Source organism: Podarcis bocagei (assembly GCF_964188305.1).
Source record: "Podarcis bocagei genome assembly, chromosome: 16".
NCBI lineage: Eukaryota > Metazoa > Chordata > Lepidosauria > Squamata > Lacertidae > Podarcis > Podarcis bocagei.
In genome coordinates this window covers 22,805,462-22,825,550 of record NC_138142.1, presented here as the reverse complement: position 1 = coordinate 22,825,550, position 20,089 = coordinate 22,805,462, and the positions used below count along the sequence as shown (strand labels likewise).

Sequence of the window (20,089 nt, the reverse complement as noted above, 5' to 3'; positions counted from 1 at the left end):
GACGGAACACATGTTAAGTTTAAGCAGGTTCATTGAATCACGGTAAATCAAATAAAGTTTACGACTTCAGCAGGAAATGCGGGGCAAATGAGGAGGGGGAGGAGAGAGCGTGGGGGCGGGGAGAATCCCCCCCCTCGCAAAGTCAGAGCAAGCTGAGGGGGGAGGCTGCTGAGGGGGGGTGCCAGGGGTTCTCTGTGTCCCCCCCCCTCTCCTCCTCCCTGGAGCATTCTAGAGGATAAAAGACCCCGGACCCTCACTGGCGGCTCTCGCTTGGCGCCCGAAGGAGTGTTCTCAATCATTTGTCCATAAGTCCAGTCCACATCAGGAAAAATTTAATCACTAGAAAGCCAGACCCAGCAGCTTAAAAGGGAAATCGCCATTTCCCCCTCCCCCTCCTCTTCTGCTCTTCCCCTCCCTCCCCCACCCCACCCCTCCGGTCCTGGAATGGCCAACACTTTTGCTAGACAGGCCAAGATTTTTGGTGGGCTGAAATCTGAGGAAGAGAGCCCCCCTGCCTCGGCGCACTTTACAAATAATATACACAAGAAATTGCAAAAAGCTTTAGTCTGCATATTGGAACAACGCTGGCCTCGATCTGCCTATATAATAAGAAGCTAATAACGTCGGCATTTGCAGATAATCGTCGTCATAAAGCTGCTCCCCCACGAACATTTAAAACAAAAAGAGTTCCCAGAAATCTCGTCCAAACTTCGAGAACTGCCTCCCCACTTCCATCGACTCGGCCTTTGCGCACCCCCAAGTCGGGGTTCAAAGACATAACCGAGGTCCTGTTTGTGTACCAAAACACACACACACGCACCCCCGCGCTCCCGGTCAGTCGCGGAGAAAATTTGCTGCCTGGAGCAAACTTTCTGTGTAAATGTGGGAAATCCGTAAAAGTGTTCTTCCTTATGGTCAAAAAGCAAATGTAGTAGCCCTGTAGACGGGAATCCAAATTCGGACTATGGGTGAGTTTTCATTTTGGTTTTGCTCATGAGTTGATGCATTGGAATTAATCAGTTTCAGCGGTTCTGCTTTGATATGACGGTTGAGCTATCACGCGAGCAAGATGACTGAGTAAGCTTTCAGGGTGTCCACAGTCTTCACCATCCCAAACTATGGCTTTTGGAACACAAAATGCACCTCTCTCTCTCTTGCACAAACACACAAAGTTACTAAACATCCAAATATCCCCCAATGTGAATAAAGCTGGTTTGAGCCCCTTGATTTTGTTTGTTTGTTTGTTTGTTTGTTTGTTTGTTTGTTTGTTTCAGAGTTTTTATAGGACGCCTTTCCTCCAGACTGGAGCACCCAGCGCAAGAGCAGCATAGCAATCAAACCAAAGAAAAATGGTGCACGTATTACACAAATCAGCAAGCGTTAGTAACAGCGCGATCCTAACCACGTCTGCTCGGAAGTTAAGTCCTCTTCAATTCAGTGGGGCACCCCCCCCCCCAGTAAAGTGGGGTGAAGATCGCAGCCTAAACCTCAGTTCCAACCATTGCATCAGCATCATCGGGTTCTAGAAGCCCAGATAAATAAATACGCTTCCACCTGTCCTGGAAATGTGATAATGGGGGGGCATTGTCCTATTTTAATCTCGAGGGAGATTGAGCGATTTCTTAGACTCACAAATCTGTCTTCCTTTTGGAAAACGTGCAAGCGAAATCCTGCGCGCGTTTTCACAGAAGCAAATTTCACTCTGTTGGTCTAGGAACAAATTTACACTGAGTTGAAACTTCGGTGCATCTAGTTCTGACTGGCAGCAGCTCTCCAGGGTTTCAGATAGGGGGCCTCTCCCAGCCCTACCTGGAGATGCCATCGGGGGTTGAACCTGGGACCTTCTGCATGCAAGAGATGCTCTTCCATCCACCTGGAAGCAACCTCCCAAGTCCTTGTACTGCGACCTCAGGACGCGTTTCTGAGGAAAGGCTCCTGGACCGTCTCTCCGGTCAAGGCTGACAGTTTTTGGCACCCATACTTACTTGCTCGCGGGAGAAACACGTGACTCCCTCTCTTCCTAACCCTTGAACTGGAGTTTCTGCCTTCCGATTCTTAACATAAGGTCGAGGAGGCCAAAGTGAGCACTTTTATTTACGGAAAATTAGGAGGACTCGACTGAGCGGCGGGGACTGGGGGCTGTAATGGCGAGGGGTCAATTAACTGAATCGAAGGGGTGCGCTTTCATATCGCGTCTAGGACCCAAGGGCACGATGATGGGGTGGTGAAAAAAATTCTGGATCGTTCCCTAAAAACTACACAAAGTGGGAATAACCAGCCTGCAGAAATCTTGCAAATTTTCATTGTGCATAAAATGATCCTTGTATTTATGAAGCTATTGGGCACTGGGGGGGAACTGGCGTTTTCAGGCAGAATTCTTCGTTATTGCTCAGTAAGCTGCGCATTAGAGACTTTTAAACATATATCACATTGCATTTATGGTTTAGTCCGTTAAAACATTTTTCGGTATGGGGTCTCCCCCCGCGTTTTCCATGGATTTAAGATGGTATCACTGGGGTGCACACACACACACACACACACACACACACACCCCGCATTTGTGAATTGGGAGACGGGAATTCCTCTCTTAGTTACACAAAATAAATTGGATTTTTGTCTGCTGGGGGCAAATCGTGGGTGGTAAATTGGAATGTATCGCTGGAAATAAAATTGGATCTAGAATCCCTAGGAGCGATCTAAGGCGAACAAGCCAGCGGGGAGTTCTCCTGCGCAAGCTCTACTGAAGTGAACAGGCGGCTCCTCTCCCTTTTCCAAATAGGACTTGCGCAGCAGAACGTCTCGGGCAGATTGGGCCCAACTTATTTAGGACGGTCTTTTTATATGTCTTTCATTTGCAAAGGGGAATCGGCAGCCTCTCACGTTGTCCTGAACAGAAATCCTGAACCCACCGACATTTCGTGCTAATTTGCATTTCCCTCGTGGTGCTGTTGTTGTTCTTGCTGGTATAATTTGTGCTTCTTTTATATATTGCAAGTCCCCAGTCCGACCCAGAACTAATTTAAATGGGGAGATTGTTTCTAAGCAACGAATAAAATAATATTGCCCCCAATGCAATAAATAACGCCTGGCACTGGTGCAGCTAACATCCCCAAAGCGCTCCTTTAAAAAACCCCGGTATGGCAGGCAATATTATCACCGCACACACACAAATATACACACCCCTAATGCAGATAGCGAGCAGAACCTGCCTAAGGACACCTGCCAATATGTGTGTGTAATATGCAATATTACATATGTAATAATAGTACATATGCAACAATGTGTGTAACATATAATGTTATTCTGAGGAATTCAAGGCAGCGTCCATGAGTCGCTCTCTCTTTTTATCCTCATAACACTCCTGCGAGGTGGGATAGAGGAAAGAGAGAGAGAAGGAGGGGAAGAGATCGGTCCAAGATCCCCTCACTGAGCTAAGTCGTAGCCCAGAGGAAGACTCGAACCCCTCTCTCCATTTTTCCACTGCCTCTTAGTGGGACTCTAACCGCGTTCAAGAGGTATTGTAGTTTAAGCGCAACTGAAGTCAAGGCAAATAAATGCAGAACTTAGTGGGACTTGCATCCCAGTAAGCATGGCTAGGGGCTCTGCAGTTCACAGAGCTCTGCAGCTCTAAGTGTTTCCAACACTGACTGCCAATGCCTGCCCACGGTTTCAGGCAGGTGTCTTTTCCCGGGCCTACCGAGGATTTGAACCCAGAACTTCCGGCATGAAAAACCTCCGAGACCTTCCCCACAAGTGCGATCCAAGAATTCGATGCAGTGCGGAGAAGGGAGAAAAGAACAGAACCTACGGCGCTTTAGACAAACCGGTGCCTTATGGGGGGTAACCTGCCTCGCTGATCATAGCATTAGGATCGGGCGCAAAAGTGGAGCAGATGACTCTCAAACGGGAGAATGGGAACTTTGGCTACTACAAATCACACACACACACCGTCTGTTAAAAAAACAAACCCGAGGGCGTCGCTTACACCCAAAATATAGTGCGATTCTGGCAAATTTCAAATGCTGATATTCTCTTATTCTCCCCCCTACACACAACACGTACAATGTTTCATCGACGGGACGGGAGCCTTCTGGAAAGCTTCCCCTCTCCATTCCGTCCAGGGGACAAAAATTCAAATTACAACCCAAAATTCAAGAGCAAGCCACGTCTCTCCTCCTTGTCCCCTCCTCACATCGCCCCATACTGCCTGCCCCATTTCCCTGCTTCCAGTTAAACCGGCTCCCGGCCGCCCCGACGGGGATGCTGCGGCCTCTCCGGGTCGGTTTGCAATCATATTCCTGAAGGGAAACGCGAGTCTGGTTCTAAATGAGTTCTACATACCTATCAACAGCTGGCTTTGCCCGAGCACCGCATAAAGGCATGTGTGTGTGTGTCTCTGGGAGGGTGGAAAGATCTCGCAAAGGTCATAAACCTGACTGACACGTAGCAATATTTAAGGGTCTAATTTGAACGAGCCTAATGTGGCCCGTTGATCCCAATGACGACAGTCGGGGTTCCTATTAGTTTCATAATTGCTGATCGCCGAATGTTGCTTATTTATATACGAAAGAAGCAGGGGGGGCAGGTCGCTGCCTGGGGTTGCTAATTTTGGAAAAGAATTTTCTAAGGCCTTCCAGGAAAGCTGGAAGGGGGTGGGGAGGACCTAGGAGAGCAGGCTAGTCTAGCGGGCGAACTTGCAAAGGCGTTTTAAAGCGTCTCCTTTCTCACAGAGCAAGAAAGAGGCTAGGTCTCTGGGTGCAGTTCCTCAAACGGATAAAAGTTGCTAAGACACCCCGGAAGTAAAAAACTTCAGACCCTCATAGTTAGCCTGTCTCTCTCTTTCTCCACCCCAAGTCCTGAAGCCCTGGTTGGGCGAGGCTTTGCTTTATTTCATTCCTTGTTTGCAGATTTTATGGGTTGAACGCGTTTCCACCCGGAGTAAAGTGGCCGAGCGCAGTTGCCACTGAAAAGCAACGGGGGCTTAGACGAAGTCACAGCGAAACTCGCCGCCTCATCATGGGTTTTTATTAGGACCAAGGCTCAATTCACATCGCCTGAACCCAGCCCAGGGGTCCTTATTTATACAGCGTCCTCGCTGCGCCTGGAGCTTGATAAACAGGACGAGGAGGAGGAAAGACAAGCGTTCAGGAAGGCAGGTCTTTGCCTGGAGGCGTTTACAAACTGAAACTGGCAGGGACATCGGGTTCTGGAGCTAAACTCTGGAGAGATCCAGCTCCCACCGTACCAGCATGGAGTCTAATCCACAAGATCCCCAAACCCACAAGGTGAAGGGGAAACCCACCTCCCGCAGACATCTACTGGCATATGCCAAAATACGCTATGCTGGTATCCATCCATCTATCCATCCATCCATCTATCTGTCCTCTTTAAACAGGATACAACATAAAAGCAGTCACCTATGCAAAGTGCTCAAAGTTTGGTTTGGTTTTTTTTTAATACCCCCCCCCCCCTAGTTCAAAGTCACAAGCTGCCCATATTTGGCGCGGGGGAGAGGGGAGCCGATTTCATCCCTGTCAGATAAATACCCGGAAATCTAAGGTTTCCGGTCAACTGCCCCCGTCCCCCCCCCACAAGAAAAATCTTCACTATCACCCAAATTATTAGGGATCTCGGCGGTCTACAGCAAGCATAGGCAAACTCGGCCCTCCAGATGTTTTGGGACTACAACTCCCATCATCCCTAGCTAACAGGACCAGTGGCCAGGGATGATGGGAGTTATAGTCCCAAAACATCTGGAGGGCCGAGTTTGCCTATGCCTGGTCTACAGGAATAAAATGGCAGTGGCGATCGAAGGACTGGTAAAATAATTATCTAGCTCTTCAGGGTTGAACGGTAGCCCCCGATGGAAGAGTTTCTCTCGCCATGAGAGTCGTCCAAAAGCAAAATTTAAGGAAGTTTGCCGACATTTTTTCCTTCTTTCTTAAATCGATATGGGCCGTGCTTGAGGGGAAAGGGGCCACGTTAGCTGAGCCAGTGATCGTAAGAAGAATAGCTCGATTTTATTTTCCTGTCCTCAACGTGCTGTGGTTTGCACGACGGATGTCCTCAACACCACCCAAGACCACTCTGAAATGAAACGGGCGCGGGGATTAATTCTCTCATGCTTCCAGCAACTAAGAGGAGAGTCCTAGAGAGGATTGGGGTGTTAGCAGTTTGACTGCTTTTTAAAAATAGTTTCTGGTTGTGGTACTCAGTCGAAGTGGAAGGAAAGAGCATCCCAAGACTTACTGGAACAGATATTTAGAAGGGGTGAAAAACGGATTGCCCGTCTACTGAAAATAAAAGGGAGATGAGAATAACTGCTTGCTCAAGATTTGCATTCTAACGAATCACTAATACAACGACAATATACTGTAAATGACTTTTTAAAAAATCATTTCAAGCTCCAAAACGCTTTTGCTGAGCCACAATAGGTGTGGAAACAGGGAGACACAAGACTGCGAACTGTTGTGCTCCAGTGGTCTGCATTCATACTGGTCGAGGATTCGAAGGGGGTCTGAGGGCAATTTGTTTAAACTTGGATTTTGCGGGGATTAAAATTACAGCAATTTCTAAGTGCCAAGCAGGCCAGCTGAAGTGCCTGACCAATCAGGCGTTGTATACTGATTTATTTATACACACACACTGCTTTCACACACAATATTTTATAGACACACAGTTCCCTCTCTCCTTCTCCCCCTGAAAACCGGGCCATTCCAGCCCCCCTTTGCTGGTTTTAATGCTGCTCTGTTGTTTCAAGCCATTTGATTTAAACCTGTGGGTACCTGTGCGTGGTTGGTGCAGCTTTATGTGTCGATAAAGCTTCACAACTGGATAATGGGCATATAGGAATGATATTCTCCATGCATAAATAGCCATTCATTCATTCATTCATCTGGTGAGAATCTACCTTTCCCAAAAAGACTTTGAAACCAGTTTCTGAAAAGTTTCCAACAATCACTTAAGGGGCCTAGCTGGGTCCCTGTCAACCCAACCAATATGTGTCTTACTTGGAGGAGAAAGCTCAACTCTTCTCTTTTTCGGTCGCATCTGGGCTTCCTTCTGAGTAAACATGCACAGGATGGGGCTGCAGCAGATCTCAATTATTTCCTCCACCACATACTTCCAAGGCCTTGGGATGACATTGCTATCAACCACATGGAGGCCATAGGAAAAGGTGCAGGATAAACAAGTTTGAGACAGACAGAGATGATCTGGTTGGCTTCCTGGGCCTGGACTTTCTAAAAGCTTTTGACAAAAGACCTCAGGAAGGATTCCTGAGTAAGCTTAGCAGTCATAGGATAAGAAGAGAAGTCAGGAATTTGGTTAGGTAACGGGAAGCTGAGAGTAGGAATAAATGGAGTTCTCCTGTGCTTTTCAACTTGATCACAAACAATTTAAGAGTTAGGTGTAACCAGTACACCACACTTCCTCTCTCTTTAAATCCATGGTGTAAATGTGGCCTCAGCATCTTAAAAAGCAGAGACATCACCTTGCCAACAAAGGTCCGTATAGTTAAAGCTATGGTTTTCCCAGTAGTGATGTATGGAAGTGAGAGCTGGACCATCAAGAAGGCTGATCGCCGAAGAATTGATGCTTTTGAATTATGGTGCTGGAGGAGACTCTTGAGAGTCCCATGGGCTACAAGAAGATCAAACCTATCCATTCTGAAGGAAATCAGCCCTGAGTGCTCACTGGAAGGACAGATCCTGAAGCTGAGACTCCAATACTTTGGCCACCTCATCAGAATAGAAGACTCCCTGGAAAAGACCCTGATGTTGGGAAAGATGGAGGGCACAAGAAGAAGGGGACGACAGAGGACGAGATGGCTGGACAGTGTTCTCGAAGCTACCAGCATGAGCTTGACCAAACTGCGGGAAGCAGTGGAAGACAGGAGTGCCTGGTGTTCTCTGGTTCATGGGGTCATGAAGAGTCAGACACGACTAAACGACTAAACAACAACAAAAAATGTGGCCTGAGAAGGTGCATTGGCCATACTATATAGTAACCTTAGTTAGATCCCCTGACTTAAAAACCACTCCTGAACTTCCAGTCTGGCTGATGGTGAGAGGGACTTTCATCTGCTGGTCAGGTCAGACCCACCCACCAGCTTTCCTCTCCCCCCGCCCTGTAGTCTAAGCCCCAGCTTGTTGCAGCTGCGAAGGGAGAAAGCAAAAGAGAAAAGCGCTCTACAGCTAAGTGAAAGTGGTATTTTTATAGGCTGATAAAGCCAAGCTTATCTGGGTTTCTCTTCTCTCCCCCTCCTCCTTCTTCCCAAGGATCCCTAATTGGACATCCCTACCCCCCACCCACCCCCACAGTCTCTGAGAGGCTTTTTTGCACAATATTTCCAGACGCCAAAACGCCTGCTTTGTTTCTCCCTAGCCCAGGTGGGGGAAAGTTGTAAGGATGTGTATAGAAACTAGGAGAGGATATATTTCTTAGACGTTATCCTTTCTTACTCGCACTTGTGAGTTCAGCACAGTACATCCCTTTGTCAGCAAAAAATAAGGATGCTGTTGATAAGCTAGCTTTAGCCTTTTAATTTAAGTAACCCAGGATGCTTTACTGCAGACTGCATTTCCTGGTATTTCCCCCCATTTCTCCCCCTTAAAACAATAAACACGCAAAACAGTCTTCTTATAAGGAAAGATGGATTTACTCACTCAGTTTCAGAGTAGGAGTCTTGAGGCAGGCTTAAAAAGTAGTTACAGACATATATTATGGATTAGATTAGAATTGGAGTCTGAGCTGTGACTCAGACTCAGCAAATCCCTAGTCATTGATGAAACATTGAAGAGAGTGGATAGCAGGGATATGAGAGAGAGAGAGAGAGAGAGAGAGAGAGAGAGAGAGAGAGAGAGAGAGTGAACAGGCCGGGCGACTGACCAGCTTATAAAGGTTGTGCCCCTTTACCTGGCTGGAGAGTAGGAGTGGCTCTCACAGGGAGGACTTCCTGTAGACCCTGTGAGATCCAACTTTCTCTCTCTATGTGTCCTCTCTAGCAATCAGAAGTACTTGGTTTTGACTGCCTTATTTTAGATATCCCACACCTGAGATGTTCAGGCTTTTAAGCACACTACTTCCAGATGCCAAACCAACCTGCTTTGTTTCGTCCTAGCCCAGGTGGGGGAAATTTTCCACACCTTTGGGGTGTGCTCCACAGCACCCTGCCAGATAATATTACTAAAAACGGTGTCATTTCTATGGTCCCTCAGAATGTCATTTTTTTTACAAAATGAATAGGCAATTTTGACAATCGTTACAAGGCATCTACATCTGGATTTACTAGCCATAGAGGAGGGATAATATTCTAGCTTGGCTCCCAACTCAGTTCATTTCATTGGAATCACAAAAGCAACCCAACTCCCTTCTCTTAATGATCTCTGTACCTGCTTTTCTGAAGTGTTATTTGCTACTTTTCTATTTAAGGAGTTTCCATCCTGCCTTTCCTCCTGGGAATTCAAAATAGCTAAGTACCAATGTTGTCGTTGTTGTTACAATTTGTATGCCACTTCCCCACAGAAATGTACCCAGGGTAGTCCACAACAACAACAACACAACAGCAAAAATCAGTTCCAATATATCATTACAAGTCACAGTCTGATACTAATCTATTCCACAACATAATGGGACAACTTAAATAAATGATTCATTTTAATAATATCGTCATCAGCATATTTCACATTCATTATAAAACTATTTTCACTTGCAATGTTGTTTATGAGTAGGATGGAGGGGTTTTTTTTGGGGGGGGTGATTTTTTAAAATGTAATTTATCTAATTTTATAGTAAGATAACATATAGTAAGATAACAATGCTACAGGCTTATATCAGTCACATGTAAGAAAAAATGTGAGTGAGGACACTGTCCAATTAGTGAATCATCGAATACATTGCCAAAGCTTCAACTACCCATGACACAGCCTCTCCATAAGTAAGCATGAGTGGCTGGAGGTCTTACATTAATGTCATATCTATTTACAGAGTTGATATATGGGGACCATACCTTATCAAAATGGTTGTGTTTTGTTTGGCCTTTAACAACTCTTGCATTAGCTGTCTGAAAAAAGGACCCCATGTGGCTTTCAGTTCTGGCAGGAGTTATTGCAGATTACTGGATACAAAGCAGGAGATGCACTCTTGTGTACAGGACCGTGGGGGGGGGGACGTGTGACCCCCCCCCCGATGTTGGCGGATTACAACTTTGAAGGAGCGTCTCTGTGGGAATGTTCAGGGTGGCAGGAGAGGATATATTGTTTATTAATATCCTTCCTAATTTGCCTTAGCAAGTTCCTTCACTTAGCAGAGTTTACATTCCCCTTTTACATGCACAGCAGATAGCTGGTTGCAGGCTTGTGTAAGCCTCTCACTATTGTACAATTCATTCTGTCTCAGACTGAATTGTACAGTTCCTGGTAAATTCCCTTTAATCCCTCTTAAAAGAATAAAGACACAACAATCTCATTTAAAGACAATAAAACAAGTTTCCTCACATCAGTACACAGCAGTTGGATTTCTGAAGGCAGACTTAGTTACAAATATGTACATGTGGATCTACCCCACATGGGTAGATCCCCATCCAGTGCTTATGCTAGCTGGAAGCTAAAAAACTAGCTTAAAAAACTAGCTAAAAAAAGATCTCTAGTCACAGGAGATGACTAGAAAAACAGGAAAAAAACAGGAAGCTTTGACTGGCTGAACCAACTGAGCTAGAGTGTGGTGCTGATAACGCCAAGTTTGCAGGTTTGATCCCAGTATGGGACGGCTGCATATTCTTGCATCACAGGGGGCTGGACTAGACGATCTTCAGTGTCCCTTCCACCTCTACAATTCTATGATTCTATGACACCTGGGGACCCAATACTGAAGAATACTTATTTGAAAGGTCTATTGCACTCTCTTGGTCTCCCTTCAAAATAAACATGCTTGTGATTTGGTTTCCATCATGGAAGAAATGTGGGACATGAATGAATTAAAACAAGCCCAACATAAATATATATATAACAACAGAAGCAGAAAAATGGTTTGTTGACTATAAATGTAAGTATTATTAGGCCTTTGAAACAAGTTCAATTGATTTGTAGGCAGGATTTGCTCTCAAACTCCTCTTTAGGATAATAATGCTCAGTGAACACCCTATTACTTCAATACTGAAGATGCAATTCACGCTTCAGTGGCAAGACTTGGACGATCCTGTGTTGTAACCCTTGGAGAACCTTCAAAATATCCATGTTTTTAAGTACTGATGACCTAGCACAGACAGCCATCTTGAATCAATTGGTGTACACAGATAGCTGGAAGGACTTGAGTTGACATCTGATTAAATCCACATTTTAATGTGGGATGTAGGAATTAATTGTGCCCACTGCCCCGTCCATCAGTTTGATCTTTCTGGCTCCATTTAAAACTGAAGCAAAGCTTTCAGGAGCACTCATTCAGCAATTGCTGGCTAATCGTGGTGTTTGGCTTCTGAACAGAAACAAATGGCCTTTTGAGATGGTTTGATTTCCCAAACCATCATGTAGGAAGCAGGAAATCTATTGGAACAGACTGCGGAGAAGTCTCCTTGCTTTTCCTGACTGCTTAGAAAGCACTCTGGGAGACTTGCATAATTTTGGCCAACGGCGGAGGCCTATTTCCATAGAATGAAATGGTCCAAACTCCCATTGATGTGAAAGGGAGCGGGATTGCACTGGTCCAGTGGGGGGGCATGGCGGATGGGGCGGGGCTGATACACTTCGTTTTGGCTTCCAGCAGCTTCATTTGCATAAACAATTTCTCCTCCCTGCAACCTCCTCTGTTAAAGGCACAAGCGACGTAATGCACAAGATGAATTTGTGGCCACTCATCAAATGTCAAGTGCTGGATTGTAAAGAAATCCAGTGATATACATGCAGGTGCACAGGACCGGCCCTATCACTGAGTACAGGGAGAGAGCTGCCTCAGGTAGCAGATGCTAGGTACATGTGTTGAACTTCCTTAAGGCAATGGAGTGGCCCTGCTTCCCTTTTTGTCCAGACATCTGAAGGCAGCCCTGTTTAGGGAAGCTTTTAATGTTTGATGCATTACCGTATTTTAATACAGTGGTACCTCTGGTCATAAACTTAATTTGTTCTGGAGGTCTGTTCTTAACCTGAAACCATTCTTAACCTGAGCTACCACTTTAGCTAAAGGGGTCTCCTGCTGCCACCATGCAGCTGGTGCACGATTTCTGTTCTCATCCTGAGGTAAAGTTCTTAACGCAATGTACTACTTCCAGGTTAGCGGTCTGTAACCCAAAGTGTTTGTAACCCGAGGTGTTTGTAACCCAAGGTGCCACTGTATTTTGTTGGAAGCTGCCCAGAGTAGCTGGGGAAGCACAGCCAGATGGGTGGGGTATAAATAATAAATTATTATATTATTATTAATACAGTATTCCTGTTGCTAGGTCAAAGTTGAGAGAGGAACAGCCTGAAGGATCTGTTCTTTCAGCAGATGATGTCCCTGCTCTTCTTCACTCTCTTCCCTGCAGCCTCATGAAACTGGGAATAGTGGAAAGAGGGGACTGCAAGACGGAGATCCTCCTTGAAAACATTCCATTACAAAAACTCCAAAACAGCGAACTAGTACCTGAGTGTTCCCCCGATCCTCCTAATCCCTTTTAATTTCATATAGTGTCTTTTAGATGGCAAGCCTGTGGTCAAGGACTGTCTTATTGTAAGATGCTCTGTAAGATGCACACTTAACAATCTATAGCACGGGTAGGCAACCTAAGGCCCGGGGGCCGGATCCGGCCCAATCGCCTTCTCAATCTGGCCAGCGGACGGTCTGGGAATCAGCATGTTTTTACATAAGTAGAATGTGTGCTTTTATTTAAAATACATCTCTGGGATATTTGTGGGGCCTGCCTGGTGTTTTCACATGAGTAGAATGTGTGCTTTTATTTAAAAGGCATCTCTGGATTATTTGTGGGGCATAGAAATTCGTTCATTTTTTAGTTTGTTTGTTTTTTGAAAATATAGTCCGCCCCCCCCCCCAAGTTCTGAGGGACAGTGGACCGGCCCTCTGCTGAAAAAGTTTGCTGACCCCTGATCTACAGCTCCCAGGGTTCTTTGCAGGAAGGAAGCCATGGCTTAAGAGAACTCTTAAGAGAACTCTTAAGTGGCTTAAGAGTTCTCTGCGGTGTTAGTCTCAAAAGGGACGTTGCTGCGGAGGTTTCCATGAAGTTCTCCTGCCCTCTAGAATTCAATTTACCACTTTACCCACTTGGGACACACTTCTGAGGAAATGGGCTTTGAGACAGGTTGAGAGGCCTCCCCTTCTCCTGGACGACCCCAACTTCAACCGCACACGAAGCCCATACAGCACCGCGCCCCCCATCCCATCATCGAGGGAAACCGACGCGAGGTGTGACGTTATACCAAACAGATCAAGCTTCTAGTCCAGCTTCATTAGAAGCCCATTACAAGGCTGAGGGTTTGCAGGGGCAAAGCGGAGAAGAGGAAGGGGAGGAGGGCGCCCTGCCTGGTAGGAAGGGTCAGGCTAACCTTTCCACCCACTCTTTGAGACCTTTTTGATTCATGCCTGCGGGCCGCGGCAGGTCAGGGGATCCATCAAACCCTCCTCTTTTCTCCAGAGGGGGAAAATGAGGAAAGAGGAAGACTGGAGTGAGGTGGGACAGAATGAGGGTCCGACCCTCGTCTAGCCAGATCGGATGTGCTAGAGGAAGTCTGGGCTCTGCCCGCAAGGCAGGTCTGCTGGTTTGTATTCCACAGCCAAAGGAGACAGAGAATGTCAAAGCTATACAGTACTTTTACAATAAAAGTAGCAAAATAAAAAATTGTGTGTGTTGTGCTCTTACAACCAAGGGAAGCGAATGAACAACAGTTTCTTATTTGTGAGTACAGTGGTACCTCGGGTTAAGTACTTAATTCGTTCCGGAGGTCCGTACTTAATCTGAAACTGTTCTTAACCTGAAGCACCACTTTAGCTAATGGGGCCTCCTGTTTCTGACGCGCCGCTGGAGCACAATTTCTGTTCTCATCCTGAAGCAAAGTTCTTAACCTGAAGCACTATTTCTGGGTTAGCGGAGTCTGTAACCTGAAGCGTATGTAACCTGAGGTACCACTGTACTTAGAATAAGGCAGAGTGTACAATAATGCAAACCTTTTATAAGATTTAACATTATCCTGAAAGTCTCTAGGTTCTATGAATTTCTCTATGCTCCATTACTAAAAGAAACAGGGGATAGCAGAGCCCATTATGACTGCAGTTATTTCAATTGCATTAGGCATTATATGCATCAACAAAAGCTGAGCTTACCTATGAATCCCTGCTTAGAGCGCCATGCCTTTCCCTGAATGCAACCACACTAAGACATTGAGGATGGAATTAAGAGAGGTAGGGAGGGGGGAATCCCCAGCCCTATCCAGAGATGCTGGGGCTTGAGCCTGGGACCCTCTGCATGCAAAGCAGATGCTCTACCCACTAAATTACAAACATGGGAAGCAGCTGCCTCATACTGAAACAGGCCATGCGTACCAACTTGAATAAAATATTGGTGGTGTTGGGGAGGGCAGGTAAGCCTTGCCCTGCATAATCGATCACGAGATCGGTTTGAATAGCAATGCCCATCAACTTTGGGGGGCTCTGCCCCCTCAAATATTTTATTGAGTATGCCAAAGGGACCTCAGCTCCTAGGAGTTGGCTCCTATGAATCAGACCATTTGTGGGAATGTTGAGGAAAGTAGGAGAGGATACATTGATTAAATATTATCCTTCGTCACTCTCGCTAGTGACCAAGTAGCAGAGTACATTCCCTTGTCTGGAAGCAAGTTGATGGATTCGCTAGAATCATATAAATTGAACAATCCAGTCTGGCTGGTCCAGATTGGATTGTTCCTGGTAAATTTCCCCTTTATTTCCCTCTTAAAAATAATAAGAACACAACAGCCTTCTTTGAAAGTAGTGGTAAAGTTTACTTATATTCAGTTCACAGTATTGGCGCCTGCCCTGTGGCACGCCCTCCCACCAGATGTCAAAGAGAACAACAAATACCAGACTTTTAGAAGACATCTGAAGGCAGCCCTGCTTAGGGAAGCTTTTAATGTTCGATGCATTATGGTATTTTAATATTTTGTTGAAAGGCACCTATAGTGGGCGGGGTAATAATAATAATAATAATAATAATAATAATAATAATAATAATTGTTGTGTCCCAAAGGAAGGCTTTATCTCGTGGATTACAGTTACATTTGCAGAGAAAAGAAGTCTGAGCTAGGCCTCAGACTTTCTACCTTGTGGCTGCCATCCTCTGTACGGATGAGCCATGTGCTGCTGGCTAAGAGCCAGCAGAGAGGAATCCGAAAGGTGAAAATGAAAAAAAGGCAAAAAGAGGGAAAGAGCAGCAAAAGAGCCAAAGAGGAAGATGGCTGCATGACTAACCCTTTTATAGGGTCTGCTATGGTCACACCCATCTACCTGGTCACACACAGGAGGAGGATGCTCCAGAACAGGTAGGACAGGAAGTCCTCCCTCTCTGGAGCAACATTCCCCTGTGCGTCCACTCTAGGCAACAGGAAATGTTGTATTTGACTGCTACAGTGATAATACATCCAACACCATTCGCCCTCCTAGCTCCATATTGTCTACACTGGCTGGCAACGACTCTACAGGGTTCCAGACATCCAACGCTCAGCTTTGACATTGGTTTACATCAGGCATGTCCAAAGTCTGTTCTGGGGGCCTAATCCGGTCCCCTGGCCAGTTTAAAAGCTCAACAAGTTCAGTCCTAAAATCTTAAAAAATGTCAACAACTTTGGGGGAAATCCTAAAAAAAGCTCAATAACAACTTTGGTCGGCCCTTACGCATGTTAACTTCATCAAATCTGGCCCTCTTTGAAAAAAGTTTGGGCACCCCTGGTTCACATGGACAGCCTTCAAAAGGGAGGATTGTGCTTTATGAATCAGGTGACGTAGACTGTGGTCCACGCAAGCTTAAGCCAGTCTTCCCCAGCAAGTGGCCCTCAAGATGTTTTGAACTGCAAATCCCATCATATACCTGACCATTGGTCACATTGACTGGGGCTGATGGGAGTGGGGAGCCCAACAGCACCCCCAGAATGAGGTGAACAAAGGGCGGCTTATATTGGAGGGTATTGCAGAGTTCTAAAATGTTCAGGAAAGGGCAGCGAAAATGGTAACAGAGATGGCACAATGCCCCTATGAGCCAAGGATGCAGCGTTTGCAACATTTCAGTTTAGAGAAGAGGCAAACGAGAGGTGACATGATTAGATATATAAAATGATGCCGGTCATGGAGAAAGCAGACAGAGAAAAGTTTTTCTCCCTCTTGACACTAGAAATCATGGAAATTCAAGTGAAGCTGAATGTTGGAATATTCAGGACGGATAAGAAAATGCTTCTTCATGCAACTCACAGCTAAACTGTGGAACTCACAGCCACAGGAGGCAGTGACTGCCACCAACATAGAGTGCTGGACAAATGCATGGAGGAGAAGGCTAACCATGCCTGCAAGCCACAACATTCTGCCTCCCTGGTTTATCCTTTCAACAACCTTGCGAGGTGAGTTGGACTAAGAGACAGTAGCTTGTCCAAGGTCACTCTTCAGTGAGTGGGAATTTGAACCCTGGTCTCCCATGTCCTAGGACATGGGTGGCGCTGTGGGTTAAACCACAGAGCCTAGGACTTGCCAATCAGAAGGTCGGCGGTTCGAATCCCCGCAAGAGGGTGAGCTCCCGTTGCTCGGTCCCTGCTCCTGCCCACCTAGCAATTCGAAAGCATGCCAAAGTGCAAGTAGATAAATAGTACTGCTCCGGCGGGAAGGTAAACGGCATTTCCATGCGCTGCTCTGGTTCTCCAGAAGCGGTTTAGTCATGCTGGCCGCGTGACCCAGAAGCTGTATTGGCTCCCTTGGCCAATAAAATGAGATGAGCGCCGCAACCCCAAAGTCGGTCACGACTGGACCTAATGATCAGGGGTCCCTTTACCTTTACCTCCCAGGTCCCAGGACTGTTTCTCATGTTTTTATGCATGTGGGGGGGGGGTTGTTTTGTTTTACCAAGAACACAGAAAAGGTAAGATCTTGGCAGAGATAGTGAACCCAAATGGTGCAGGAGCAGAAACCAAAGGCCCAAGCTTAAGAGGAGGCCGCCCACATTAGAGAACAGATATAAACATTTCTCTTTTAATTCCTCCAGACTCCAGCCACACTCCTCCCTCCTCTCCCCTTTTTCCAAGGCAAGTGTACAAGATGTGGTTAGAAAAGACACAGCAAGAGTTTCTTGGATTTGAAGCCAAGAAACTGACACAAGGCCTATTATTTTAGGTTCCCCCCCTTCAAATTGCAAAAGTGCTCCTTGCAACGGAGGTGAAGTTTATATGTGTGTTCAATAAAGTGGCTGTTTTTGTTTTGTTTTGTTTTTAAAGTGCCCAGGAACAGCTGGTACATTCTCTGCAGGGGGGGGGGGGAATGGAGGGCGTCCTGCATACATTTATTTTTACTTCTTTTCTCTTTTGATGCTTTTGTTCCCCGGTACAAAGGAAGGCATCCATTTAGGATTCTGTTATCTGAAAGGTGATCAAAGGAACCGGAATGTGCCAGAGCCCTTCCAGACACGTGCCAAGACACTCTGTCATTAATAGGAGTCCTTGGCTCAGACAATTGTTCTTTCCCCCCACTGTGTGGGTGGACTAATTTTGCTTAAGGGGCGGGTGACATCAGTTCTGCCATTAAGGAACCTCATTCCCCGGTACGGTGGTGGTTTAGAGCAGGATTGGGAAAGCCACTTACAGCTTGAGGGTCATAGTTGTGGGATGTGATCCAAGAGAGGCAGTCAAGTACAACATTCCTGGTAATTCTAGAGAAGACATGCAAGGGAATGTTTGGTCCAGCCAGTTGAAACTTCCTGTTCCTCCTGGCTGGAGCATCCTTCCTGTTGCATGTGATAGAAGGTGGGTGTGACCTAACCTGTCCAGGTAACAAAAGGACGAGTCACGGAGCACACCTCTCTTTTTGACTTCCTTGTTTGACCAGCTTCTAGCTAGGACTGTTCTGCTAGCGCTCAGCTAGCAGAAGCACTGGGATTATCCCCCCATATGGGGTAGATCCACATGTACACATTTGTAACTAAGTCTGCCTTCAGGGATCCAACTGTGAACTGATGTGAGTAAACTTCTTTTATTGACTTTGAATGAGATTGTGGCTTATTTATTCTTTTAAGAGGGATTCAAGGGAATTTACCAAGAACATACAATTCAATCTGAGGCAGATTGAATTGTATAATAGTGAGAGGCTTACACAAGACTGCAACCAGCTATCTGCTGTGCATATATAAAGGGGAATGTAACTCTGCTACATAAAGGAATTTGCTAGTGCAAGTAAAGAAGGATATTAATAAACAATATATCCTCTCCTGCCACCCTGAACATTCCCACAACAGTTCCTTCTATGCAACTTCACGGGGGCCACATGGGATTCGTGGGCGGGGCCAGAGCAAAAGTGGATGGAGATCTTATGCATATAGATCTTACCTTGTTATAAGTAGGTTAATTTTGACATACCCTCAGACAACCCTCTCTATCCTCCATCCATCCAGGCAATCTAGAAGCACCATCAGGGTTCAAGGACACATTCCAGCCAAGCAAAAAGCATTCAGGAGTGTGGGGTTTGCAGCCAAATCACAAATGCATGCTTTGCTAGTACAGTATAAGGGGAGTTCTTAAACTTACTAGAAAGGACTATCTGTGCGCAGCCACTTCCTTTGCCTCCTCTGGGCAGGAATGATAGTGCTTTAAACAGCCATGGCTTCCTCCAAAGAATCCTGGTAGTTTGCTATGGGTGCTGAGTATGGGCGTAACCAGGATTTATGGGGGGGGAGGCTTTATGTTAGGGGGGCAGAACCTGTTAGTTAAGAATTTTTGTTGATTTACAGTGGTACCTCAGGTTAAGAACTTAATTCATTCTGAAGGTCTGTTCTTAACCTGAAACTGTTCTTAACCTGAAGCACCACTTTAGCTAATGGGGCCTCCTGCTGCTGCCGCGCCGCAGGAGCATGATTTCTGTTCTCATCCTGAAACAAAGTTCTTAACCCAAGGTACTATTTCTGGGTTAGCGGAGTCTGTAACCTGAAGCATCTGTAACCCGAGGTACCACTATACTTGATTTAGGGGGGCAACTGCCCCTCTACCCCACCCCCTTGGCTACGCCCATGGTGCTGAGAGACTTCTATTCCCCCTCACAGAGTTATAATTCTCAGAGTGGTTTAATAATCTATCCCTCTTCCCAGAAGTGCCAACCTGAATAAAATATGGCGGGGGGGGGAGGTAAGCCCTGCCCTACATAATCAATCACATGAGATGGTACACGCACACTATTTGAATGGCAATGCCCATCAACTTTGGAGGGGTCCATTCCCCTCAAATATTTTAAGGGGGGGCGAAGAACTATCAGCCCCTAGCAGTTGACGCCTGTGCCTCTTACCATGGGATTCTGGGAATTGTCGTTCTGTGAGAGGGATTAAGGGCCTGCAGGCAACTCCCAGCACCCTTAATAAACTACAGCTCCCAGAATTCTTTGAGGGGGAAGCACGACTGTTTAAAGTGCTGTCATAGGGCTAACATGAATATGGCCTTAGGGGTCTTGGAGCATTCAGTAATAAAATTTTATTTCTCCTTGCGGGGAGGGAAGTAGCACCCCGCCCCGCCCCCGCCCCCCCCCCCCCACAGCACACACACGCTGCGTACTGCTTTCAGATAACGCCCCAGCTGGTGAGGAAGGCGGGTTGGAAGGGAATAATTAATCTCCAGCGAAATCATCGCGAGGAAAAACATTACCTAAGTGATAGTGACAGGCTGGGGGGGGCGAGAGAAAGAACAACCCCCCCGCCGCCGCCTCCATTCAAACGAGCAGCTTTGGATGATGTCAAACACAAGCGGGGCTTTCATCGCGGGATGCAAAGAGAGGATTTCACAAGAGAATTAAGAAGGGGGCACCACCAAACTCCCACCCCCCACCCTCCGCTGCCGCTCTTTGAAGCCTATCCAAAGAGAATATTAATAGTGATATGAAGGTGCAAGAGTAACGATAA

The 20,089-nt window shown here is 46.2% G+C and overlaps 1 protein-coding gene across 1 annotated transcript in view; it reads right to left on the bottom strand.

Moving 5' to 3' along the window:
- Window positions 1–20,089, bottom strand: part of TBX5 (T-box transcription factor 5) — a 99,097-nt gene that overhangs the window by 65,827 nt on the left and 13,181 nt on the right. The gene's annotated exons all lie outside the window — the stretch shown is intronic.